General features: G+C 43.9%; 1 long non-coding RNA gene and 1 pseudogene across 2 annotated transcripts; one reads left to right on the plus strand and one right to left on the minus strand.

The window, feature by feature from the left end:
- Nucleotides 1-11981: 11981 nt before the first annotated feature.
- LOC144587280 (uncharacterized) lies at nucleotides 11982-26751 on the minus strand (annotated as a pseudogene). Its single transcript, XR_013542431.1, has 2 exons — nucleotides 25570-26751; nucleotides 11982-13414 (listed from the first exon to the last, which is right to left on the minus strand). The product of XR_013542431.1 is annotated as an uncharacterized LOC144587280 (transcript).
- On the plus strand, nucleotides 13408-25518 carry LOC144587316 (uncharacterized). Its single transcript, XR_013542469.1, has 2 exons — nucleotides 13408-14880; nucleotides 23435-25518. It is a non-coding gene; the product is annotated as an uncharacterized LOC144587316 (long non-coding RNA).
- Nucleotides 26752-27136: the final 385 nt, after the last annotated feature.

Here is a 27136-nt window from a genome sequence, read left to right on the forward strand (position 1 = left end):
TGAATTTTTTCTTCCCCCACAGGAAATAATGGAGCTGTCAGATTTTGACAGCTGTCAAAAGTTGGGGGGAAAAATTCACCACAAATCATCGAAAAGTCAGATCAAAGCCAAATTAACTTTTGCATCCGTTTTAGAGGGTGCAGAAGCTAATCCAAGCATTTAAAACCATTTTTGACCCTTTTATGACACACTTAATTTTGCAAAAATTGACTTCGCAAAGCCATTGAAATGTATTGAATCAGCTTCAATACATTCCAATGGAGGAAACATTGTATCGTTTAACGATGGTTCCTATGGGTTTTTTCGCTTAAGGACAGCAATCCGTGCCTATTGGAACGGATTAACCGGTTTCCAATGCATTCCTATAGAAAATGGTGTTTCGCATAACGATGTTTTCACATAACTTTTTTTTTAACCAATTAAAATCGTTATGCAAGGCACCACTGTAGTTCCACTGGAATGCCATCACCTGCACTGCCCTTGCATGCTGTCTAAGGCCCACTTGGGTTGTCTGAGACATCCCGATCTTTCTCGTATAATCCCTCTGTGTATTCTTGCCACCCCTCCTTGATGTCTTCTGCTTCTGTGAGGTCCCTTCCATTTTTGTCCTATATCGTTTCCATCTTTGCCTTACCATCTTATTTGTCTCCTGAGGAACCTATACGTGGGACAGGAAGCAACAGTTAGAACTGGATATGGGACAACTGATTGGTTCAGAATTGGGATAGGAGTTCATAGAGTTTTCCAGGCAAATATACTGGAGTGGCTTGCCAGTTCCTGCTCCAGGTGGATTGTGTTTAATCAGAACTCTCCACTATGACCTGTCAATCTTGGGTGTCCCTGCAAGGCATATCGCCATAGCTTCTCTGAATTACTCAAGCCCCTTCACCATGAGAAGGCAGCAATCCGTGAAGGGGCCTTTTATGTATATCTTCACCAATAGTTCTGCAAAATGCAGGAGATTGCTTAGTGTTATGGAAATGGTAGACAACCTTTGAAAAACCTACAAGAGAAGGAAACCTTATAAATCTTCCAAGTACAGAAAACGTATTTCCTGACATCTAGAATTGTAAGGGTGCAAATCCAAATTACTGGAATTTACTCTTCTTACTGGAAGAGATCTTGATTAGTATGGTGGGGAACACAGTTGATTTGCATTTTGGTTTATGTATTGAATGTTTATGTTTTAGTTTATCTAATATTTTTTAAAAATAAAAAAATTAAAAAGGAATTGAGAGATGGCATTGGGTGTCATCCGCATGCGAGTGAGCTCATCATCCCCTCCCTGTTTCATATCACTTTGAGACTGCATTCATCAGACCGCTGGCAGCAAAGGGACTGCTTGTCACTCTTTCCATCCTCGCATCCTTGCAGTATGTCAGGCTTCCTTCCTCCTCCTGCCCACCTCCATATTCCAGTCCCATGCCCACCCATTCCACCCCAAGCATCCTGCTGGGATTTCACCCATGCCTCACTTTAAACCAGGGATCTCCAAACTACAGCCCACGGGCCGTATCTGACTTGCCTTGTCTTTTTATCCAGCCTCGTCCAGACTCTAGGACCTTTCCCACCCCCTGCCTGCCTTTCCTAACAGCGCCTGGCAACAAGATTGGTCTTCTGCTCGTCTCCTGCCCTAATGCACGCTCTCTTTTAGCCTACTCATCATGGGGAAACAACAAAGCTCCCAGACTTCTCTCTGAAAAGTTTGGCAGCTCTAGAATCCCATCCTGCCCTGCACGTCTAAAATTAATGTTACAGTAAGAAACAATCCTCATTGGAACTGAGGTAAGCACAGAGGGGAAGCTAAACTGAACAGAGGGCTTTCTGCCTTTCCTCAGGTGTGGGTGTGTATGTATGAGGGAGGGCGCTCACCTGGATAGAGAAGACGAGGGCTGCAAAGCAGAGGAAGTAGTTCTTTTAAAAGGTGCTCATGTCACCCCTGGACGATGGCAGCTGCTGAGTAGGGGTAACAGAAGACAGCAACTGCCTCCTCCACATGTACTCCTTGGAAACAAGGCTGCTGGATGGAAATGGGCAGGAGGAGAGCTCGCGTAACCAGCTGCGGAGGGGGGAGTTTAACTTTGGCTATCACAGGTCCAGTTTTACTTAAGCAGAGCAATTCATTTTGAGGTAACTCAGTGGTGAAGTTCTCAAAAGCTTGGAGAAGTAGACTAGAGGTGTGTGAAAGGGGAAATGGCTGGAAAATAGATAGGAGAGATTCCATATCCTATTTTTCGCCTTGCAATCTCTGCATATAAAGAAAAATAGATTAAAAGTACGGACCAGTTTGCAGTCCATTAAACTTTTTAAACTGCAGTTATCCAGGTACTTTAATCCCAATTTTTAAAAAAATTTTAAACGGAAGTAATTCCCATGTTAATTTAGGTTGCTGAAATGTGGGGCTTTGCAGATCTTAAGGAAGTTCGAAGACAATTTTATTGGACCATCCTTGGAATTTCAAATTCCACCCCAGCTCATTTAGTTAGAGCAGAACTTGGTACAAAAACGATTTCAGGTCTGATAACTGAAAGAATGGTAAAGTATTGGTGCAGGACAAGTAGCTTAATAGAAGAAAGATTGCCCAACATTTGTTTGGAGAAGCAAAGGTAATCTCACCATGGAAATTCATGGGTGGAAAAACTGTTTAAGCTTTTTACAAAATTTGGTTTTACAGCACAGGCTCTAAATCCATTGCGGAAAGATACCATTCATATCGTTAAGCAAAGGATTTCTAATGAAGGAGCTGTGAGGGTTCGACTCTATGGTCCTTTTGTTTCGTAATAATTTCAGACAACACATTTGCGAATCAAGTAGTAAACAAATGTCCTGAACTGGTGAGCGTGCTTGGATTCCTTCCTCCAGCTGGTCCGGAAGGGGTTTCCAGCCATCAAATACAAAAAGGTTGCTATATTATTCCAAAGTCCCGGTAACTCGGGGGAGTCCACCCCTTCAGTCTTGTCCCCGACGGTACACCAAGCAAGAGTATGGCCTTGTCTTGAGCAAAATCGTCCCACTGGGCACCTCTCTCCAGTTCCAAGATCTCACAATTTGTTCTCTCTCTGCTAACCTCATCTCCATGGCTCTCCCTTCAATCCTTTCTTTTCTTTCCCTTTCTACTCATTCTTTCTCCCCACCCCCTCAGCTTTCTTCTCCACTCTCTTGCTTCTGCCTCTCCCCAATAAGAGGGTTGAGGAGGGATCCCTGTCCTCTGCCTATAATCAGCCTCTTGTTAGGGATCCTTAATCCCTCCCAATTCCACATCCAGGGGTCTTGCATCCATGGGAGACAATAGACTCTCCTTTCTCCTTACTTCCCCCTATCTCTGCCTCTATCTCCTCCCCCCGTTTTTCTCCCTATCCTGACTTTTCTGACAGGTCTTCCTTTATTTCCATTCCCCTCAGCTCCTCGGTCACCTCTTCTACTTCTGCCCCCTGGCAGAGACTCTTGGGACACTTCACTTGAGGTCCACTGGGGTTCTCCTCTCTCTATGTTCTGTCTGGTTGAAGATGAAGGACGAGCACCGACTCACCTGCTGTCTCACAGGAGCTACAGTTAAGCCCTGTAAGGTCTTTTCCAATTCCTGGGTATCTATTTCCCAGTGTACGCTTTCTTGAGGGGTTGGTAGAGGAGTGGTCTATACCTCTCTGGATACCCTACTGATGGACGGCACTCCAATGAGAGCTTCTATGCTCTCATCACACCTCTCCTACCACCTGCAAGTGCTGCCCTTGAGCACGCGAACAGATTCCAAACTCTTTGAGTGTGTTGTGCACATACGCGTGAGCACCCCTCTGTGAGAGTGATGTGCGTATGCATGCAAGCTCTGCCCCCGAGGGTGTGTCATGCCCCCCCAACCGGTCTGTGGTTGGGGAAAGGTTGGTTACCCCTGCTTCAGATGAAAGATTGTTGTGTTTGTGGAAACCCTGTTCATGAGGACTTGTCTCATTATGTGCTTGAGTGCCCCTTGTATATGGATACAGTGGTGCCTCGCTAGACAATGATAATCCATTCCACTGAAATCGCTGTTTGTTTGTTTGATTGATTGATTTATGCCCTGCCTATCTGGTCTACTCGATTGTCTAGAGAAAAGCATTTCCCCATTGGAATGCATTGAAACCTGTTTAATGTGTTCCAATGGGAAAGAATCGTCGTTGTCTAGTGAGGATCGGCCGTAGGAAAGCCGCTTTGTGAACCGCCGATCGGCTGTTTAAATCGCTGTCTTGCGAAGCTTAGGTCCCAAAAATGCCTGTTTTGCAAGGGCGGACGGAGCTGTCAAAATCATCGCCTAGCGAAAATCAGTTTGTGAAGCAGGGACCAAACATTGTCCAGCGAAATTCCCCCATTGGAATAACTTTTGCGATTTGCTATAGCGATCGCAAAAAGTGAATGTCTAGTGAAAAAACTGTCATGCGGGGTAACTGTCTAGCGAGGCACCACTGCATGAGAGAACAATATTTACAGCCCATCTTTAAGAAAGTGCAATATAGAAGCATACCAGAGAAATTAAGCTTGTTATTACAAACACCCAATTCACATAAAATAAATAGATTGCAATATTTGCTTTTGAAGCCACTGCAAATAAAGATTTAGATGTATGAAGATAGCCACATGGAACATAATTTAAATGTTATATTTAACTGTTATCATTGGATTTCATGAGGTTTCAGCTAATTTTTTAAAATAAGTGATTATCATATTTACAGGCCCCATTTTGAACTACTGATATTAGCATTATTTTAATTCATTGTATTTTTACTGATACCTATGGCATGATAGTACTATTGCTCGAACGCAGCGTATTCTTTTAAAATTTGCAATGATCTGTTGATTATGCAATAAAGATTTGAAAATTTTTGAAATTGGGATAGGAGAGAATCCATGTCCTATTTTTCACATTGCAATGTCTTTGTCGTGCTTTTTCAACCAAAAGGAAAAGCCCAAAGGGGAGGCAGTGATAAGAGAGAAACCAGCCGGACCGCAGTATCTCCGGGAAATTGGTTTCAAGCCTCCCATCCCAGAAAGCGTGGATATAAAAACACTCTATACTGTATAGCTCCTGGTTCCCTCTAGTGGCTAGTTCTGGTAATACATTTTAGAAAAGTGTATTTAGAAGACCAGCATGCAGGGAATATGGGGAAATGTATTTGCGAAGGCTTTCATGGCCGGGATCTAATGGCTGTTGTGGGTTTTTTAAGTCAATGAAGACCCGGGATCACTACACACAAAAGACCAGCTAATGATGCCCATCAATCCCAGATTGTGATAATCTCTCCTTATCACAACAATACACCCACAACAAGACACACTAATCACCCATCTCCTGAAAAGGACAAAAGCTGATCTCACAGCCATAAATACTCCACTCCGAAGCAAACTACATCAGAGCACAGAGTGCTGTCCTCTGAAGATGCCAGCCACAGAGACTGGTGAAACGTTAGGAAGAACAACCTTCAGAACATGGCCAAAGAGCCCAAAAAACCCACAACAACCAATATGGGGAATAACCTAGCCTTTCAGTTCAGTAACTCCGGCATCTCCACAGATCCATTTTTCAAAGGCTTTTTACAAGGAAATACTGGCTCTGCCAGACAGCAGAACTCTGAAAAGTACTCTTTTCAAAACTATGATATCTCAGTTCCTGCAGCTAGCATGGCCAACCCCCGTGCCGTTTGTGAGATTCTGGCATTGTAGTCTGAAAAAAAATAACTTTTCCAACCTCTGCCTGGAGAGAGAAAGAGACTGTAGATGCTGGGCTTGGATTCTGTATTCTTCCAGGGGCAGCAGTTCAGTGTCTGGATTAAAGTTGCTTGTTTTACTAGAATGATTTTGCTCTTGCAAATCTTGCAAGAATAAAGTATGTCAAGTCCAACTATCAAGCAAAAACCGCTGATGTTCCCTGACCCTTTCCATCAGCAGCCCCGCATTGAGGGTGTTACAGTAATCCAGTCAAGGAAATACCTAGCGTGTGTGAGTCACAGTGCCCAGATCAGATCTCTCCGGAGATGGACGTAGTTGGAGTACTAGTTCTAATAGTGCAAATGCACTCCTGGCCGCTGCTGAAACCTGGACATCCAGGCTCAGGGACGACTCCAGGAGGACCCCAAGTTTGTGAACTTATGTTTTTAGGGGGAGTGTAATCCCACCCAGCACAGGCTGTATCCCTTTGCCTTGATCTGCCACCAGAAGCACCTCTGTCTTGTTTGGATTAAGTCTCAGTTTATTCAGCCTCATGACTGATACCAAAACTGATTTAGAACTGAAACAAGTCCCTCAGATTTAGTTAGCAAGGAAGGGAGCGTTGGGTATCATCGACATACTTTTAACTCCCAACCCCCAAACTCCGGACAGTCTCTCCCAGTGGTTTAATGTAGATGCTAAATAACAGAGAAGATAAAACAGAACCCTGAGGGACCCCACAGGTGGGCAGCCAGGGTGTCAAACAGGAATCTTCCAGCACCACCTTCGGAGTTCCCTCTTCCAGGACGGATTGGAGCCACCATAAACAGTGCATCCATGTCTCTTCGTAGACGGGCCAGTTTGGAAAAGAGTACAAACCCGTGTATATTCTGTACTATTCATGAAAAATGCAGATGTCTTGTACTGTCAGTGAATTAATGTTAGTCTATCTGGTGGTGCTCAAAGGAGGGTGTAGGGTCATGAAAACTGAGAAGACTGATAGGCTAGGTGATCACCAGATAATTAGGATAGCAAAAAGTCTTAGAGAGAAGTTAAAGAAGTCAGCTACACACACAAGGATGTCTGCTAGCAGTGCTCCTGATGGACGACTAGTCATGCCACACACACACCCCTGGAGGACTCTCTTTTATTATTTTAGTAAGCTCACAGATAGTTGACAGAGTTCAGATAGGACAGTGGTTACATAATGCCAATTAGATTGGTCAAAGAAAGGCTTTGAAGTTAGCTCTCTAAGAGGAAGAGGAAGAATGGGTAGCCACACCTCCTCTCAGACGTCATCCAGGAGAGTGTTCTCTACTACTGTAGAATCAGACAACAGTTTAGCAACCTTGAGGAGGGGCGTTCCCCCACAGAGGGGGAATTTGTGTCCAACCTGGATGGCCCAGAACTTGCCAAGCCAAACAAGAGATGCAAGAAGCTGGGTTTGACAGTCCCGGTCGGAGAAAGCCTTGGGCTGAGACACCTTGTGACCTGAAAGATGTAGGCTCAGAGGAATATTTGGGCCATATTTTCCTCACAGGAAAAAACTCCCTAGAGTTTTGAGGGAGAGACATCTGATGAAGCTCCTGCTCTGAGAGCCACTAGCCCAGCATTACGACAGAGTACTGAGGGTCCCTCTAAAATTGCCCCCCTTCAGTCTAAGTGGAAATCTCCCTTCACCAAGCCTCAGATGAAGGGTGTGGTGGTGGAATGTTCGCTTATCTGGCCAGATATTGGTCTAATCACTTTCTCTGTCAGGTTACACCCACTCTCTTCAGTGTTTAGGTCCTTAAGAGTTCCATATGTTAAAAAAGCCAAGTCCTTCAAGCTCTGGTGCAGATTATTTTCCAACATCCTTCTCTACTTTTCCGCTCTCTGTCATTGGGAGATTCACAGCTTTGTGCTAAGATGGCGCCCACTCAGTTTTGGCTTCCAGGCCAATCCAGGAATCTCCCGGGCCAAGTAACCCTTTCTCAGTCAGATTATGTTACTTCAGACTTTCACTTCTCCTAGTAAAATACCTCACCCTCAAGTTTTGGAGGGCTCAAAATGGAATGGTCTCAGTCATTTTCAGGAGCCCTCCTGAAACCTGACCAATCTTGCTGCAACGAAGCCCCACCCCTCTCAAGCAGCAGTTTAAGGGGAATTTTAGTGGTTTACTTTTTCATCGTGAAAAGTGAGTTTCTTCTACATGGTTCTCTTATCACTTCACTTTCAACATACAGTGGTGCCTCGCTTGATAACGTTAATTCGTTCCAGGGAAATCGCTGTAGAGTGAAAATGTCATCAAACGAAATAAAAAAACCCATTGAAATGCATTGAAAACTGTTCAATGCGTTCCAATGGGCTGAATAGCTGCTCGTCCAGCAAAGATCCTCCATACAGCGGCTATTTTCGGTGCCTGTAAAGTGAGGAATCCATCCTAGAAAACAGCAAGGGGGCCATTTTCTTCAGCCAGCGGCCATTTTGAAACCCGACGATCAGCAAACAGTGAAAATCGGTTCCCGAAGCAGGGAACTGATCATCGCACAGCGGAAAAAACCCCATTTAAAACATTGTTTTGCGATCACAAAAGCAATCGCAAAAACATCAACATAAAATGGATTTGTCGTAGAGCGGGGTAATCGTCCAGCGGGGCACGACTGTACGTCTCTGAGGCACATTTAAAATACCTTTTCTGTTCTAGTGCAACACCTCTGCACCTCATAAAATCAATGTTTTGAACTCTTAAGAAAAAGATGCCAGATCTGGTCTTTTCCCACAATTTTCCCCTGGGTCATCAGCCCTTGCCATGGTCAGCCTGAGGCAGATCTCAGTGCCCCTCTTGGATGTTTCATCTAAGAAAAAGCAGCCAGCGAATGAAAAATTAAACCTCTCTGGCAATTTTGGGAGGGGTTGTGCAAGGCAACCACTGCTGTCTTGGGCAGGAGGGGTCCCTGGGAGTCCTCACCTGAAAAAGTACCAAGGTGAAGAGGGAGGGAAGAAGGTGACACAAGGCTTTTTTGTATTTTTGATGACATGCCTGAGCCACACAAGAGAGTCCTTTGAGGAAATGAAATCTCAGGCAGTGCGAAGACATGTCTATCTAACACCCCTTCAGCAGAGTCTCCTGATGTCCCCTTTCTCAGGGGGTTTGACCATCCTGCGTGTTCTGTGTCCCACACTTTTTTTCTCCCTCCTGCTTTCTGACCTCTATTGATATCCCTGTGGGGACTTCCTCCCCCCCCAAAGATACTCCTGTATCCTTTACCCTCCTGGCACGGTCTGCCGAATCTGGCCACAGATGTACGTTTTTGCTCATGTGATATGTTTTTTGCTCATAGGATATGTGCTATGTTCTACTTCTGTAGAAAGTCTTGTGGTCCCCAAAGGAATATTCCCTGCGAAATGCCTCCCCCCAAATTTGCAAGAAAAACCCAACTCTCTGCTCCCTTCAAAGGATATTGGTTTTAAGTCTTTATCGAACATGGGGCTACCAACTCACACACTAATTCTTACCTAATCTATCCTATTATTCCTAATCTCTAAAACATAAAGCATGTTGCACTCCTGCTGAAAACGGAGAGAGTGGGGTCTTTGGAATCTGGGCTGTGCATCACAACACTAGAGATTTCTGGGAACGTGGTCTCTCCAGGTAAGGATCTGTTTCCCTTCTGAGCAGAGATTTGAAGGATGTTTTTGACTGCTCTGCTGAGAGGCCACTGTGGACAGAAGAAGCCAGACTGTGTGGTGGACAAGGCTTCTGTGCTACACTGAAAACTCAGAATGCCACAAAAATGAAGAGCAAATAATTAATAAACCTCAGAGCTCTCCACTAAAGCAGACGGTTTATTTGAGATCACGGTCATAGAATAATTCCCCTCAAATCCAATATGTCCAAAGGCGCCATCTCCCTAAAGTCGCTAAACCAATATACTTCCGCCTGGACAACCAACAAGGATATTGGTTTTAAGTCTTTATTGAATGAGTGGCTACCAACTCACACACTTGTTGTTTAGTCATGTCCAACTCTTTGTGACCCCATGGACCAGAGCTCGCCAGGCCCTCCTGTCTTCCACTGCCTCCCAGAGTTGGGTCAAATTCATGTTGGTCACTCCGATAACACTGTCCATCCATCCTCTGTCGTCCCCTTCTCCTCTTGCCGTCACACTTTCCTAACATCAGCGTCTTTCTGCCTCCTGGAGTTGGGTCAAATTCATGTTGGTTGCTTTGGTGACACTGTCCAACCATCTCATCCTCTGTCGTCCCCTTCTCCTCTTGCCTTCAAACTTTCCTAACATCAGCGTCTTTTCCAGGGAGTCTTCTCTTTGGAGTCTTCTCTCACACACAAATTCTTACCTAATCTATCCTATTATTCCTAATGTCTAAAACATAAAGCATCCCTCCAGTTATGATTAAGAAAATCACATTCCTTAATTGCAAGGGGCGAAAATGTATTTCCCAACATAAGGTCAGAAAGGGTTCACTTTAAAATTTGAATAGATAGCTCATAACCGTGTAGCTTATCAACCATGTAAGTTGATGTCCACCTACATTAAAAATGATCGAACATTTAAATCCTAGGTTTTAAGTCAATCAGGTCCTCTTCTTCTCCATCTGTGACTTTTGCTTCAAACAATGGAGGAACAAACTCCTCTTTAGGTGAGTGACAGGCAATAATTCTTCAGGTGGATGCTTGTGGCAATTTGGTTCTTCAACAGAAGCCATTCATACCAGCTGTAGAGTGCCTGTGTTACTATCAGACATGATGGTATACAGTGGTGCCTTGCATAGCGATCACTCCGTATAGCGATGAAATCGCTTTGCGATGGACTTTTTGCCATTGCAAGAGCGATCGCTTTGCGATGGCCCCTATGGGGAAATTTCCCTTTGCAATGATCGCAGGGAAGCAATCATCGCAAAGCCCCCATTTTCGGCCAACTGATCTGTGGTTTCAAAATGGCCGCCAGGTAAACAAAATGGCCACCCACTGTTTTGCCTCGCTTTAGAGGCACCGAAAATGGCCACCGCAATGGAGGATTTCCACATATGGTTAGTTTTTAAGCCCATAGGAACGCATTAAACGCATTTTAATGCGTTTCTATGGGCTTTTTAAAATCGCTTAGCGATGAAATCACTTAGCAGTGATTTTTGCTGCACGGATTAACATCGCTAAGCGAGGCACCACTGTATGTGTTTAGAATTTGCTCTTGACTTTAGTAACTTGAAAAAGTCTCTGGAAAGGACCTCATTAAGACTGTAGTAAAAATAACCCTCATTGGAAGTTCATAATCTTCCTTTCCTCAACAAATTCACACACAACTCAGTCTTTTTCCTTACAGCTGTCAATTCTAGCATGGAAAACTCTCACACAAGTTATTCAAAGTGCAAAGTGTTTCCAAATGTAAACCATTAACGCAGGGGGATAAATTACCCCAAAAATGAACAAATAAGTAAAAATAAATAAAATATCAACCCATCAACCTTCAAGGTTTCATATAGGTTTTAGGTAAATTTCAGTCCAGTTTCCATCTTCTTTATTCATTTTATTTATTTATCCATTTGACTTGTATGCCACCCACACTCTGCAAGATATCATTTTAAAAATATTATTTTTCTCATAATATGCTAAAGAAATCACTGTAAGTATTGACTGCTAACTAAAGCATTCCCCTCTAAACTATATAGAATTGAATATTAGCATAAAGTAAAAGAAGAAATCTAAGCAAGTACAGTGGGGTCTTGACTTAAGAACGGCTCGAGTTTAAGAACATTTTGACTTAAGAACCACTCTCATAGGAAAATATTGACTTGACTTACATACTTAGATTTGAGTTAAGAACTGAAAAAAACCACGTGGGAGGCAGGGAAAGTGCAAAATTTGAACTTTCAGTTAACTATTGGCCAGTGAAAAGGGTGTCTGTCTGCTTCCTCACTCCTCCCATCGTTTAGAGAGTGGATTGGGAGGCAGTCTTTGGACTGCCTGGTACTGTCCTGCCTGGACTGTATTTTCCCTGCCTTCCCTGAACCTTTCTTGACCTAAGAAAAAAAGAAACAAAATATCCCCCTCTAGTGGTCGAAGGCAGAATAGCAGCTTCCCATTAGTTTCTATGGACGGAAAAGAGCAGATACAGATCAAATGGTTTTCAATGCATTCCTATGGGAAATGCAGATTTGACCTGAGAACTTTTTGACTTGAGAACCGCCTTCCAATACGGATTAAGTTCTCAAGTCAAGACCCCACTGTATTAAAATCATTCACTGCAACACCAGTTGTGAAAAGGTACCTAAACGTTTCCTGAATGGAAAAAAAATAAGTGGATGTCAACAGTTGAAAAAGACATATATTGGAAAAGACATCTAATTACTATACGTCCGATTCAGGGAATATATAAATCAAATTTTTAATGGATGATCAGCCTCCTTTTGTAACAGAAAATATCACTTAATATAAAAGAACACGCAACTAAAGGGTTCACATCCTTTGCTTCTAACCCAGGCTGGCTCATGTCCACTCAGATCTATCTAACAAAATATTTAATTTTGCCCATCTAGATTAGCAGTTTGATATCCTAAAAACAGCAAAGGGAACGTAGCACCATAGTTCTTCCAGTCAACAAACCCCTTACCGCAATTCAAAATCTGTCTAATATTCTATATTGACATTACTCCTATGGTTTTTCCCTCATTAGTGGATCTGATTAATCGGACAAGCACTACAGTTGACAAAAGGTTTTTCACATTCCATGGATTTTAACGGTTTCTCCTTTGGACCTTTTAGATGGGAATGAAGCCTAGGACTTTGACAGAGACTCTTTCTACATATCAAGTATTTCTATGATTTCTCCCCCAGATGAGTTCTATGATGAGAACTCAGGGTAGAACCATGACTAAAGCTCTTTCCACATTCCATGCATTTATAGGGTTTCTCCCCTGTATGAGTTCTTTGATGTGAACTAAGGGTACCTCTCTGACTGAAACTCTTGCCACATTCCATTCATTTATAGGGTTTTTCCCCGGTGTGAGTTCTTTCATGTTCATTAAGGTTACCACTTTGACTGAAGCTCCTTCCACATGCCATGCATTTGTAAGGTTTCTTCCCTGTGTGAGCTGTTTGATGTCTGCTGAGGCCACTGCTTTTGCTGAAGCTCTTTCCACATTCCATGCATTTATAGGGTTTCTCCCCGGTGTGAGTTCTTTGATGTGAACGAAGGTTACAGCTCTGACTGAAACTCTTTCCACATTCCATGCATTTATAGGGTTTCTCCCCGGTGTGAGTTCTTTCATGTACACTAAGGTTACTGCTATGACTGAAGATCCTTCCACATGTTATGCATTCATAAGGTTTCTTCTCTGTGTGAGCTCTTTCATGTCTCCTGAGGTGACTGCTCTGATTGAAGCTCTTTCCACATTCCATGCATTTATACTCTTTCTCCCCTCTCAGTGGGTTTTCACATGGAATACAATTTTTGTACATGGTGCTGCTCTTCCCGTGTTCTGTCCCTTGATTTTGTTTGTCCCTTGAGTTGATTCTTCCAGTTCTACTGTAATCTGGGGTACACATCAATGCTTATCAGCCCATCGAAAATATTCTCCTTCCTTTTTCCTCTTGGTATTTTTCAGATGGTGAGAAATGCAGAAACATCAACAGGAGGCAGAACTGAAGATTTCTTTCTTCCTGTCGTTGCCTTCACTCTTGGGTGTTTTTTCCCTGAAAGAACTATTAGCTCTATAGAAATCCAATTGTCTTCTTTGTTACCTGATGGAGAGAGAAAAAAAGAGATGAAGGACTACAAAGGAGTAGTGGAGCACAGAAGGGATTCACATGGGGAAATTAGCCAAGGTATTTTCTTGATCTTTGACTGACATGAGAAAAATCCCAAAGGAGAACCAAGGCCAGCAAAATGAAAGGGAAAGGATCCTTCTGTTTCAGTAAAAAAAGAAAAAGAGGAAGCAATGTTACAATTTTCTCAAACAAAATGTTCTGGATCCTGTTTTTCATTAGACTCTGCAGACAAATGGGAACTGAGCCATAAGGAACAGAAAACCTTTCCGAATAAATGTATTTGTGAAGGCTTTCACATCCTGTTGTTAGGGAAACCAACGTATGAGAAATGTTCAAGAGGTATCAAAATTTTTGAACCGTTTGGATCCTCTGTTTACTTGAATGACAAATATTTTAATTGGCGACATAAATATTTAAAGAATTGAAAAGAACAGTGTTCCTGATCATTTCAATTACACTCTCCCAGCCAATGAGAAAGCCTCCTTTATTGGGGAGAAATTGAAAAAAGAGACCAAAGAAGTAAAGAAAGTTTTGCCCAGGAAGCTACTAATAGAGTAACGAGACCATGCCCAGATTCCTCAGAGACCAATCATGGGAAGAACCAGGTGGGTGTCCATGTTCGCAATGATACAGGCCGCCAAATACAGTGGTGCCCCGCAAGACACTGTTAATCCTTTCCATTGAAATCGCTGTCTTGTGAAAACATTGTCTTGCAAAATGCGATTCCCCATTGGAATGTATTGAAATCTGTTTAATGCACTCCAATGGGGACAAATTGTTGTTGTTTTGCGAAAATCGCCCATAGGGAAGCCATTTTGCGAAGCGCTGATCAGCTGTTAAAATCGCTGTCTTGCGAAGCATCGGTCCCGAGGAAAAAACTGTCTTGCGAAGCACGGTCTGAAACATCGTATAGCAAAAATCACCCATAGGAAACACTGTTTTGCGAAGTGCCGATTGTTACATACAGCACTGATGTTACCTGTCTGTCATGGGTTTGGAGGGAAAGTTCCATCCTATGGGGAGTGGAAGGCGGGACATCAGGAGGAGGGGCTGTACTGTATATATATGTGGAGCTTGTGTGGAGAAGAGGAGAAGCTGGGAGAAGAAGCTGGTGTGGGAGTCTGTGTGTCAGACAGGGTACTACTGTGTGTCAGTCAGTACCTACCTGATAGGTTCAGGTGTCTTTATGGGTAGCCAGAACTGATAGGTTCAGGGTCTGTGCTTTATTTAAAGGTGTTCTATGTGAACCAAACTGGTGTATGTATGATTGAGACTAAGCCACGTTACTGTATCTTATTCACTTGATCATTTTGTTTTCCCTGTGTGTTATTTAAATAAACCTTATTCCTTTGTTTGTTGAAAATCCATTCCTGGTCTGTGTGACTCCTTACAGGGAATGGTTGGTGGCAGCTTAATTATAGTGGGGCATACTCCAGTAGGTCTGGGGTTGTCACATTGATTGGTGTCCAGCGTGTGGGATACGACTGGTCCAGTTGTCCAGTGGTCCAGCAAAGCCTTGGCAAGTGTGCCCAGAGCAAGGGGGGTCTAGTCAGGGACAATCTGAGAGCGCGTAGGTAATCTTCTAGGCTTACCTCACGGGGAGGTACGCTAGTGGAAGAACGTGCCAACTCTGGGGACTAGATTAGGGAGCTCTGAGGCAACCTGTTTTGGCGGGAAAAAGCTGAGGCAAAACTGTGTAAAGTAGCAGTGATCTAGTCTGCCTGCTGAGAGGCCTAGCAGAGGGGGGTAGACTCTGGCTGGCAACAGTTGCAAGTTAGTGCTGAAAGAACAGCAGCAATCTATAAAAGGCTGGTTCTGAGGCAAAAGAAAAAAAAAGTGGTCGCTTTATTTTGAGGCTTGACTTTTGAAAGCAGCCTGTTCGGGGGGGGATTATGCCCTTGACTCGAAGCCAAATGGCAGAAATGGGTGAAGCGAAAGACCCACAGGTGGACCGAGGTTCTGAGGATGAATTTGGCTCAGTGCAGGATGAGAGCACGGGAGAGCAGAACCCAGAACTCAGGAAAATGCTCATAGCCCAACAGCATGAACTGAGGATGAGGCAATTGGAAATGGAGGAAAAATTAGAGAGAGAGAGAATGGAAAGAGCAGAAAGATTGGAGAAAGAGAAAATGGCGTTTGAGTTAAGAAAATTGGAACTGATGAATCAGAACAATAATAACAATAGAGATTCTGAGGGAGGCCAATTGTCTAAAACTGACCTGAAGAAATTCCCTGTATACCACAAGGGAGATTGCCCTGAGGTGTTCTTTTCCCTAGTGGAAAGAGCGTTTGTGGACTTCTCAGTAAGGGAAACTGAGAAGATGACCATCATGCGATCTTTAATCAGTTGCAGCCTGGCAGAAGTCTATGCAGAGATGCCAGAGGAGCTGCTAAAAGATTTCGCTGAGTTTAAAAAACTGGTGTTTGCCAGACATGGGATAAATGCGGAACAGCTGAGGCAAAGATTCAGGTCACTCACCAAGAAACCAGAGCAGACTTTTACCCAAGTGGGGGCCCAACTGGTGAGGCTGCTAGAGAAATGGCTATCTCAGGAGTGGACAGAGACCTTCCAGCAGCTCAAAGACCTGATAGCGCTGGAACAGTTTTATTCAGTCCTGCATGGGGAACTGAAATTCCAGGTGAGGGAAAGGAAACCTAGATCTATGGCAGAAGCAGCCGAGATCGCAGATTTTATTTACCAGATAAGAAAGCCCTTAGGTGAGGAGAAATCTGTAGGTAAACCCAAAGAAACCTACAGCAAGTACTCTCAGGAACCAGGGAGAAACCAGCAAGTGGGAGGGGCCCATGGTGAAGGGAAGCCCTCAGACATGAAACCAAGACCTCAGATTTTGGAGGGAAAACCAAAACCAGATGAGAAAGACTCAAAATACAGCAGAAAATGTTATTTCTGTCAAGGAAAGGGCCATCTAATCTCAGAGTGTGAGAAATTAAAGCAGCTAAAAGGAAATGTGCCTCATGATTTGAGTGGAACCAAGCCAAAAGCTGTGTTCTGTGTCCAGAAAGAGCAAAGCTCCTTGTCACTGAGGGAGCCTGTTGCCATGGCTACTCAATCTGGAACAGATACATCTGCTGATCAGGCTGGGGGAAATGGTCTTCTTGTGGAGGTCAAGCGCTGCTTGCTAGTGAGAACAGATTCACAGTTGTTTGAAACCGCAGGGGTGGATGTAGGAATACTTGACCATCAGTATAGGGGGCTGAGGGATACTTGTTCCCAGGTGACCCTGTGCCATCCAGATATTATTCCTAGGGAGTATATAATCCCAAATGAGAGCATAAAGGTGGCAGGGATTGAGGGACAGCGGATCTCGCTGCCAGTAGCTGAGGTACCTGTGAACTTTCAAGGCTGGAGGGGAGTTTGGCGGCTAGCGATTTCATCGACTCTGCCAGCAGCCGTGCTCGTGGGAAATGACCTGGCTGAACATGTGAAACGGGTGCTAGTGATTACACGCTCACAAGCTACCACGGGGACAGTTCAGGGGGGTACTGATGAGCCCGAGACGGAAGCAGGTGAAGGGAGTTCCGAAGCTGTGGTGGAAACCTTAAACACAGACAGCAAATTTGGCCAAGAGCAAAAGGCAGACGCCACTCTCCAAAAGTGTTTTGAACAGGTGACAGACGCCCAGCTAACACCTGAAACCCCAGTGAGATTTCGAGAGAAAAAGGGAATTTTGTATAGAGAGACCCTGAGGAATATCTCAAAAGGGGGAGATGGGATCAGAAGTCAGCTAGTGGTACCTGAAAAGTATCGCCCCATGATCTTACAAAGGGGGCACTCTGACATGTTTGCTGCGCACTTAGGGGTGAACAAAACACAGCAGAGAATCACACAGAATTTTTACTGGCCTGAAATAGGGAAACAGATCAAGGAGTTCTGTAAACAATGTGATGTGTGTCAGAGGCAGGGGAATAACCGTGACAGGACCAAAGCAAAGTTGTGCCCTTTGCCTGTGATTGACACTCCGTTCAAATGTATAGGGGTGGATGTTGTGGGACCTTTGCCCAAGGCCACAAAGAGGGGGAACAGGTTCATTCTCACCATTGTGGACCATGCCACGAGGTACCCTGAAGCCATTACCTTGACTAACATTGAAACTAACACAGTGGCAGATGCCTTGGTGGGGTATATGTCCAGGATGGGATTTGCCTCAGAAATAATCACAGATTTGGGCGCATCGTTTACATCGAAGCTCATGAAACGGTTATGGCAAATCTGTGGAATTAAACACAAGGAAACCACTGCCTATCACCCCGAAAGTAATGGGTTAACGGAGAAGTTCAATGGGACTTTGATGTGCATGATTAGGGCTTACTTGGCAGAGAATCCAAACAATTGGGACCAGAAGCTGCAATCCCTTTTGTTTGCTTATCGATCAGTGCCACAAGCCAGTACCGGGTTCAGTCCATTTGAACTTTTGTTTGGGAGAAGGGTGAAAGGGCCCCTTGATTTGATCAAACAAAATTGGGAGCAGATCACCCAGGAGGACCCACAAGACGTTGTGACATACATAGACTCTTTAAGGAATGACCTAAAGAGAAACCTAGAGCTAGCAGCAGAGAACCTGCAAGCTCAGAAGGTCAGAAAGAAAGCTTGGGATGACCAGAAAGCCAGGGAGAGGCACTTTAACCCAGGGGAGGAAGTGCTTTGGCCTAGGCTCTGCAAAGAGAACAAACTGCAGCTGGGTAGCCCAGAAATAAAATACTTGGGTCACATAGTAGGGGGAGGAGTGATCAAACCCCTAGAGGCCAAAATAGAAGCCGTTCGTGATTGGCCCAGACCCAACACCAAGAAAAAAGTCAAATCATTTCTTGGGTTGGTGGGCTACTACAGAAAGTTCATCCCGAGGTTTAGCGAGATAGCGACTCCGCTGACCGATCTGACGAGGAAGAAGACTGATGACCGCATCCCGTGGACCAGCGACTGTGAGGAGGCGTTCCAGAGGTTGAAGGAGGCCCTCATCAACTATCCAGTGCTGCGTGCTCCAGACTTCGACCAGGAGTTCATCATCTACACCGATGCGTCTAACAGCGGGGTAGGAGCAGTTCTTTGCCAGGAGGATGAAAATGGGGACCAGCATCCAGTGTCCTACCTAAGTAGGAAACTCCAGAAAGGTGAGAGACATTTGGCAACCGTGGAAAAGGAGTGCCTGGCCATAGTCTACGCGATCCAGAAGGCCAAGCCTTACATCTGGGGAAGACATTTTATTTTGTGCACTGACCATTCACCACTGCAATGGTTAAAGACAATGAAAACCCACAATAGTAAACTTATGAGGTGGGCTTTAAACCTGCAAGACTATGACTTTGAAGTGAAGGTGGTCAGAGGGTCAGTGAACTGTGTTGCTGACGCCTTGTCAAGAAGACCCGAAGAATGAAGACGGCGAAGGAACATGGACTATGTATATATTTTGGTGACCAAAAAGTTAAATGTACTTGTTTATTAAACATGCTTGGTTTGTATGAATAAAGGTAACTTGATGTATTGTAAATGGTAAATGTTTAAATGCCTAATTGATATGTTTAACTTAGAGTGTAAGTATAAGTAAGTATGGTATTGTATGTTATTGTATAACTGTTTTTGTATGTTTTGGATCCAGGTTGTTTTTTGGAGAAAAGCACTTTAGCTTTCCCCCTACAAAACAACTTATAAAGAGGGGAGGTGTTACATACAGCACTGATGTTACCTGTCTGTCATGGGTTTGGAGGGAAAGTTCCATCCTATGGGGAGTGGAAGGCGGGACATCAGGAGGAGGGGCTGTACTGTATATATATGTGGAGCTTGTGTGGAGAAGAGGAGAAGCTGAGAGAAGAAGCTGGTGTGGGAGTCTGTGTGTCAGACAGGGTACTACTGTGTGTCAGTCAGTACCTACCTGATAGGTTCAGGTGTCTTTATGGGTAGCCAGAACTGATAGGTTCAGGGTCTGTGCTTTATTTAAAGGTGTTCTGTGTGAACCAAACTGGTGTATGTATGATTGAGACTAAGCCACGTTACTGTATCTTATTCACTTGATCATTTTGTTTTCCCTGTGTGTTATTTAAATAAACCTTATTCCTTTGTTTGTTGAAAATCCATTCCTGGTCTGTGTGACTCCTTACAGGGAATGGTTGGTGGCAGCTTAATTATAGTGGGGCATGTCATGAATTTGATTATGAAATTAGAATAGAATTGTATTTCATAGGATTTAGTTCAGAGCTGCAACGAAAAAACTAGAAATCTGCTTATGCCCAGGTGCTAATTAGAGAGAAAATGTACAAGGTCAGTTCTTCTCCAGCTAAAAAAAAAAAAAGTTAAGAAGAGCAAGCTGACCTTATCTTATCTCAACTCCTCGATGGACAAGGACATAGCTTCTTAATTTAAGGAAGATGGGCAAAGAAGAAAGAAGAGGACGGAGAAGATATGGAAGGGAGTGAGACGACACTGAGCGAAATGCAGCCGACAGAACTTTAATCAAAAGGATTGCGTAAGAAAGCTTATTTAAGATCTAGATAGACATTTTATTGTTTTCACTTTGTAGAGGAAATGACTGGTGGCTAAGGCTGGGGGTTATTTTGAAAATACTAAATGACGTTAAACTAATCTTGTTGAAATGGTATCTTTTGTAATAAAATATAAAAAGTCAAATTGTCTGTAAGCTGTCTCCTTGTATAGACCAAGCTACTATAGTAAATTTGATATTTTTGAACTAAGATTGTTTTGATCTGGCCACATTACCATATTACCAAAAGAGGGTCCTAAAGTAAAAAGAGGAAGAGCAGACCTTCCAGATTGTTTATATAAAATCGAGACAGACTTGGGTGAAGGAGTGAGAAGTCGCCTAGGGCAAAATTACAGGACCCGGTTTTGCTAGCATTAGGGACTAATCATTCTGAATCCCTCTCTGTCTCGTGTAAAGGCAGTTCTAAGGAACGCTTTTACCACATGGTGGCAGGTGGGATATTATTCACGTGCCGTGTTTACCACATGGTGGCATCTTGGGATCTGAGCCTTATGTGCCGTGTTTACAGTATAGTGGCAGATGGGATTTGATTTACAAGCCATGGTGGCTGTGTTTGGATACAAATCCATGTGCTGTGTTTATGCCATGCTGGCAGCTTAAAGAGTTGCAGCTTGGGTTGCGCTTTGCTCAAGGGCTGAATTAGCGCTGGTAATTGTTTTATGAAGGCAGATGTGTGAGCAAGCAGATACACACTGCTAAATAAAGGACAAGAGAAACTTCTCTGGCGTGAGCTTCAGAGCTAAGCAGGGAAGGTTGTAAATTATTGTGACTGGAGAAGACTCCTATGCAGAAAGCTCAGGCTAAAGTAATGCAAGGAGAGATTCTGCCAGTGGCTTAAGAGTTCTAAGGAACAAGCATTGTGCTGTTTAAAAAGTGCCAGCTCGATTCACTCAGGTGACAGAGTGGCAAAATTGTTTTGAGTGTAGCAGGAGTCTATAAGGAGCAGCCAGGATAATAAAAGTAATTTAAAAGTAATTAAATAAAATTAAAAAAGGGAAAATTTCCTACCCCAAGCCAGAGCCAAAAGGATTTCCTGGAGGGAAAGTAGGATCAGTCAAAGCTGACAGTTTAATTGTTTTATTGCTCCTCCCGTGCTTCGGCCAAGGCTGCAGGGAGAGAGGAAAAAAAAGGAAAAATGGCTTTTAGCAGTCGGTTTTCACTGCCTGAAGTATCAGTGGATAAGGAGATTTTGTCAGCAATGGAGCATAGTTCCTTACTGCAGAGTGGAGCAAGATCAACAACTATTAGTAGATCACTACAGATACCCAAAGAATTTCATATGAGGAGTGCTGTCACAAGATTTACTGAAGAGGATGCCCAAAGGTTAATGGAAGAAAATCCAGAAGTAGTTAAACCTAAAGTAATGCCAAGAAGGGCACAGCAGTACACTGGGGCGGAACAAGTTCCTATACAGCAGGACCTGCTAACAGAGAAAATTCTTGCTAATGACCAGAGGTCGTCAGGAGCAGCAATGGCAGAGGCCAGCAGCAGTCCAGCAGATAAAAGAGATGCGAGTTTCAGGTTGCAAGAGCAGTTTACCCTGATGATGGCAGACTTCATGGAGAGCCAGAGGCAATGGTTTGAAGCCCACTCCACGAGTCAGAGAAAAGCAAGGGAATACCATGAGATGAAACTGCATCTTTTGCAGAGGAAGATTGCTGAGGAAGAGTGGACCAGAGGTTCCTTAGGGAACACGGATAGTGGAAACCTGACTTGTGAACAGGAAGATGATGAATTAATTTCCTTTAAGAAGATTGAACCTACTCCCAGAGTTAGGCCTATTCCAGAAGTGCCTAGGAGGCAGAGCCTAGATGAAGCCAAGAAAACAGTGGTTCCTGAACCAAGACAGTCTTTTGCTGGAGAGCAAAGAAGCATGGACACTAGCCAGATTAGTTTACCCTTGGCTTGTTTCCATTGTGGAGGAGCCCATTTAAAGAAAGATTGTCCAAGACTGTCCATATCAGATAACCAAGACGGGAAGCAAGTTGGTAAAACACCCTTACCTGTCCCACGAACATTCCGACAGACACCTTTACCCACACCAAGAAAATTCAAGAAGGCAGCCTGTCAAGGTAAAATGGACCCCTGAATGTCAAAATGCTTTTGATGCATTAAAGACCAAAGCCATCAATGCCCCTATTCTAAAATCACCTGATTTTAACAAGTCTTTTGTTTTACAAACAGACGCCTCAGAATTGGGTCTCGGAGCAGTATTATTACAACAAGGAGAAGATGGGAACCTGTATCCTATTTCCTACTTCTCCAGAAAACTCTTAGAACGAGAAAAACATTATGCCGTACCGGAAAAGGAGGCACTTTCTGTTGTCTGGGCATTAAATCTATTAAGACCTTATTTATGGGGGCGCAAATTCACTCTGCAAACTGATCACCGAGCTTTGGTTTGGTTACAAAAAATCAAATCTCACAACCAGAGATTGCTAAGATGGAGTCTATCCCTGCAAGACTTTGATTTTGAAATACAACATATTCCGGGAAAATTAAATATTGTTGCAGATAGTCTTTCACGAATGTATGCTGATAATGAAACTGAGTAATTAAGATAACTGTATATACACATGTGATATTGTAAATAGTCACTTGCATAATCAAATGTTAAGTTAGTAACAAAATAAGAACTTTAATAGTCCTATATTTTGTATCTTTAAGGGGGGGCTTGTCATGAATTTGATTATGAAATTAGAATAGAATTGTATTTCATAGGATTTAGTTCAGAGCTGCAACGAAAAAACTAGAAATCTGCTTATGCCCAGGTGCTAATTAGAGAGAAAATGTACAAGGTCAGTTCTTCTCCAGCTAAAAAAAAAAAAAGTTAAGAAGAGCAAGCTGACCTTATCTTATCTCAACTCCTCGATGGACAAGGACATAGCTTCTTAATTTAAGGAAGATGGGCAAAGAAGAAAGAAGAGGACGGAGAAGATATGGAAGGGAGTGAGACAACACCAAGCGAAATGCAGCCGACAGAACTTTAATCAAAAGGATTGCATAAGAAAGCTTATTTAAGATCTAGATAGACATTTTATTGTTTTCACTTTGTAGAGGAAATGACTGGTGGCTAAGGCTGGGGGTTATTTTGAAAATACTAAATGACGTTAAACTAATCTTGTTGAAATGGTATCTTTTGTAATAAAATATAAAAAGTCAAATTGTCTGTAAGCTGTCTCCTTGTATAGACCAAGCTACTATAGTAAATTTGATATTTTTGAACTAAGATTGTTTTGATCTGGCCACATTACCATATTACCAAAAGAGGGTCCTAAAGTAAAAAGAGGAAGAGCAGACCTTCCAGATTGTTTATATAAAATCGAGACAGACTTGGGTGAAGGAGTGAGAAGTCGCCTAGGGCAAAATTACAGGACCCGGTTTTGCTAGCATTAGGGACTAATCATTCTGAATCCCTCTCTGTCTCGTGTAAAGGCAGTTCTAAGGAACGCTTTTACCACAGGGCATACTCCAGTAGGTCTGGGGTTGTCACACCGATCAGCTGTTAAAATTGTCGTCTTGCGAAGCATCGGTCCCGAGAAAAAACCCATCTTGCGAAGCACAGTCCGAAACATCGTACAGCGAAAATTGCCCATAGGAAACACTGTTTTGCGGCTATAGCGATCGCAAAACTCATGATCATGCGGATTTGTCGTTTTGCGAGATAATCATCTAGTGGGGCACCACTGTATGCGAATCCTGTTCAGAGTTCTGGGAACTTGCTTAAGTTCCAGTAAAATACACAGCGGAAGGACAGCTCCTTAAGATTAGAATTAGCTGTAGAAGTCCCCTTCTTTACCCAATTGTTCTTGGTATCCACCCTCACCAAAGCCTAGCACTTTAGAAAATAAGACCAGGAGGCAATCTTTAAGTATAAAAGGTTTTGTGTATTTTACTTACTTAAAACAGGCACTCATTAGGCTTAAAGTGGATAGAAAGGAAAATAGTAAAAATAAGGTGTGTTTCCTCAGCCCATGGCTGGGCGGATCTCTAGGGTTCAGAGATCCAGCCTGGAGATCTAGCATCTTCCAAGGTGAAAAAAGGGTCTGACACAAAATGGAGTCTCTCAAAACATGTGAGGAGGAGAAAGGAAGAAACAAGGGCAGAGTTTATCTAGCCCAGCAAAAACAAACCCCTCTGATTAGTTAGCATGCAAACAAACAATCAAATAGTCTATGATGGAGGCCCTTCCTCCCATATCTTGAAATTTACATCAAGATTGCTAACTAGCCAACACAAAGAAGTAAGGAAAGAGAAAGTTTTGCCCAGGAATGAGACCATGTCCAAATTCCTCGGAGACCAATTGTGGGAAGAACCAGGTCCCCACACCCCAAATCTAGATAACCCAGCTGTGTGGCCAGAGCTACACAGAGGAATTATACCAGAAATATCTGGATGTTCCGGACAACCCAGTGTGACTGCTGACCTTGAGCCAGACATCCTGGAGAGAGAAGTCAAGTGGGCCTTAGAAAGCATGGCTAACAACAAGGCCAGTGGAGGTGATGGCATTCCAGTTGAACTATTTAAAATCTAGCTGCCTAGAGTGGTCGCAACAACCAGATAGGTGGGATACAAATAGAATAAATAAATAAATAAAATAAAAGATGACGCTGTTAAGATGCTACATTCAATATGCCAGCAAGTTTGGAAAACTCAACAGTGGGCAGAGGACTGGAAAAGATCAGTCTATATCCCAATCCCAAAGAAGGGCAGTGCCAAAGAATGCTCCAACTACCGTACAATTGCACTCATTTCACGCACTAGCAAGGTTATGCTCAAAATCCTTCAAGGTAGGCTTCAGCAGTATGTGGACCGAGAACTCCCAAAAGTACATGCTGGAATACGTGATGCAGAATACATCATGCAAAAGGCTGGACTGGATGAGTCCCAAGCCGGAATTAAGATTGACGGAAGAAATATCAACAACCTCCAAAAAACGGGAGGACAGGATCAAAAATCCTTATGAGAAAAACCCCTCCGATCCTTCTTGATTGAAGATAGGTAGTGCTTCCCAGATCATCCCAGAGTGCAGGACACACAACAATGGGCTCAAGTTAAAGGAAGCTGCATTTCAGTTGAATATCTGGAAAAACTTCCTAAGTGTTAGAGCAGTAAGACAGTGGAAGTGACCTTGGGATTTGGTGAGCGCTCCAACAGTGGAAGCATTCAAGAAAAACTTGAATATATGCTTTGATGTTATTCCTGCCTTGAGAAGGGGGTTGGACTTGATGGCCTTGTTGTTGTTTCTTAGTTGTGAAGTCGTGTCTGACTCATTGTGACGCCATGGCCAGAGCATGCCAAGCCCTCCTGTCTTCCACTGCCTGCCAGATGGCCTTGTAGGCCTCCTTCAACTCCACTAATTCTATGATTTCTCTGGTGCCATCAGCTGTGGATTTAACATGTTGTTAATTGTACAGTGGTGCTCCTGACGAAAGAAAGAAAGAAAGAAAGAAAGAAAGAAAGAAAGAAAGAAAGAAAGAAAGAAAGAAAGAAAGAAAGAAAGAAAGAAAGAAAGAAAGAAAGAAAGAAAGAAAGAAAGAAAGGAGGGAGGGAGGGAGGGAGGGAGGGAGAAAGGCAGGAAGGATGAAGAGAGGAGGAAGGAATAGCTCTCACCTGCTTTGCAAATGCTGGAGGACTCTGGAGCTGGATTCTTCCCTTTTGCGCCAGAGAAAAGCCACGAGTGGCCAGCTCCATCTCAGGCCCTCCTTTGGACAACAGAGGGGGGAAAAATCAGTGAAGAGGCTTCTTGGACAAAGGAAACAGCAGTAAAGCTCCTTTGTTCTTTTCTTACATCTTGTGGAGGAACATCCGTCTGTCTGTCCTTTCTTCCAAGAGCCAAAAAAAGAAGAAAAGATAATAGAAAGGCAGGCATGAAAAGAGCAAGAGGGAGAACGGAAAGAAAGAGAATGAAGTATGAGCCGCCACAGGTCCTTCGTCCCCCCAGTGCAAGCATGGGCAATTAATTTCTATAGGGGGGGCCACATGAAAAATCTGAACTGTGTTAGGGGGGCTGAACCAACTTTACTTAAAAATAAAATGAAACAGTGATGTTATGATTGTTTTTATTTTAAACTTGTTAATCTTCACAAATACTAAAGAAGTTTTTTGCAGTATGTTAAAGATAAACAACTGATCAACTTTAGACAAAAAGCTATAAATGGTTTTGATGTTCAAAACTGTCCGTGGGCCGGAACAGGAGCGCCTCACAGGCCATATGTGGCCCTCGGGCCACACTTTGCCAAGGTCTGCCCCAGTGGATTCCCCAGGATCTTCTTTGGCCATTTCCCCTTTCTCTCCCACCCACCCCCGCCTATTTCACTTCCCTGTATTGGCATCCAGGGCAACCTATGCCCCCCCTCCACTCTTTCTTCTCCTCCCTCTGACCCCCCCAACTCTTGCTCACCCCTCCTCTTTCTCCCTACCCCAGGCTTGCTTTCCTGCCCTTTGGGAAAAAAGGCCAGGCTGCCCCCCCCTTCTAAACGGCACCTTCTGATTTTGGCTTCTGAAGTAAACAAAGGGGGGGGGGTCTGACAGATAGCCTTCATCTCTCCCCCACCGGGGGGGGCACGGGGGGGGACACGAGGAGTCTTTCCCGATGGGGGGGATCTCAACCCCCCTCTGAATGTTCCTCCCCCCGTAAAGGAGGAGAGCGGAGGGAGGTGGGAAGAGAAGGGGAAAGCCCTCCCTTGCAATCCGGAGCCTGCCGTGCAAACCAAGGGAGAATCCAGTTTGCGATCCGGATTGACCGGAGGAGATCCCCCCTCCCCTCCCCTCTCCTTGGGGAGTCCCTTTCTTCGCCTCCCTCCCCCTCCCCGCCTCCCCAAAGAGGTGCAGCCGGAGTGGAGCAAGCGGGGAAACTCACGAGAGGAATCCTCCTTCTTTGCAAGAGCGTCCTCCTGAGACCATAGAGGTGGCGGGGGAAAGAGGGGCCAGGAAGAGAGAGATCCCCTCTTCCGGTTCCTGTTTGGAAAGCGCCGCAGGGGGAGGGGGCTGAGAGAAGGAAAGGGAGGAAGAAGAAGGCCCCACTTTTGGGAAGTGAAAGTATTGCGTTCTGTTCCTTGGGGCGATATCTCTCAGCTAGCAGATGGAAGGCCATTGAGGCACTATGTGTTTTGATATGCAAGGGTGTGTTTGTAAAGAAGGCCATTGAGGCACTATGTGTATCTCTCAGCTAGCAGAT

The sequence above is a fragment of the Pogona vitticeps genome, chromosome 2 (genome assembly GCF_051106095.1).
Source record: "Pogona vitticeps strain Pit_001003342236 chromosome 2, PviZW2.1, whole genome shotgun sequence".
Lineage (NCBI taxonomy): Eukaryota > Metazoa > Chordata > Lepidosauria > Squamata > Agamidae > Pogona > Pogona vitticeps.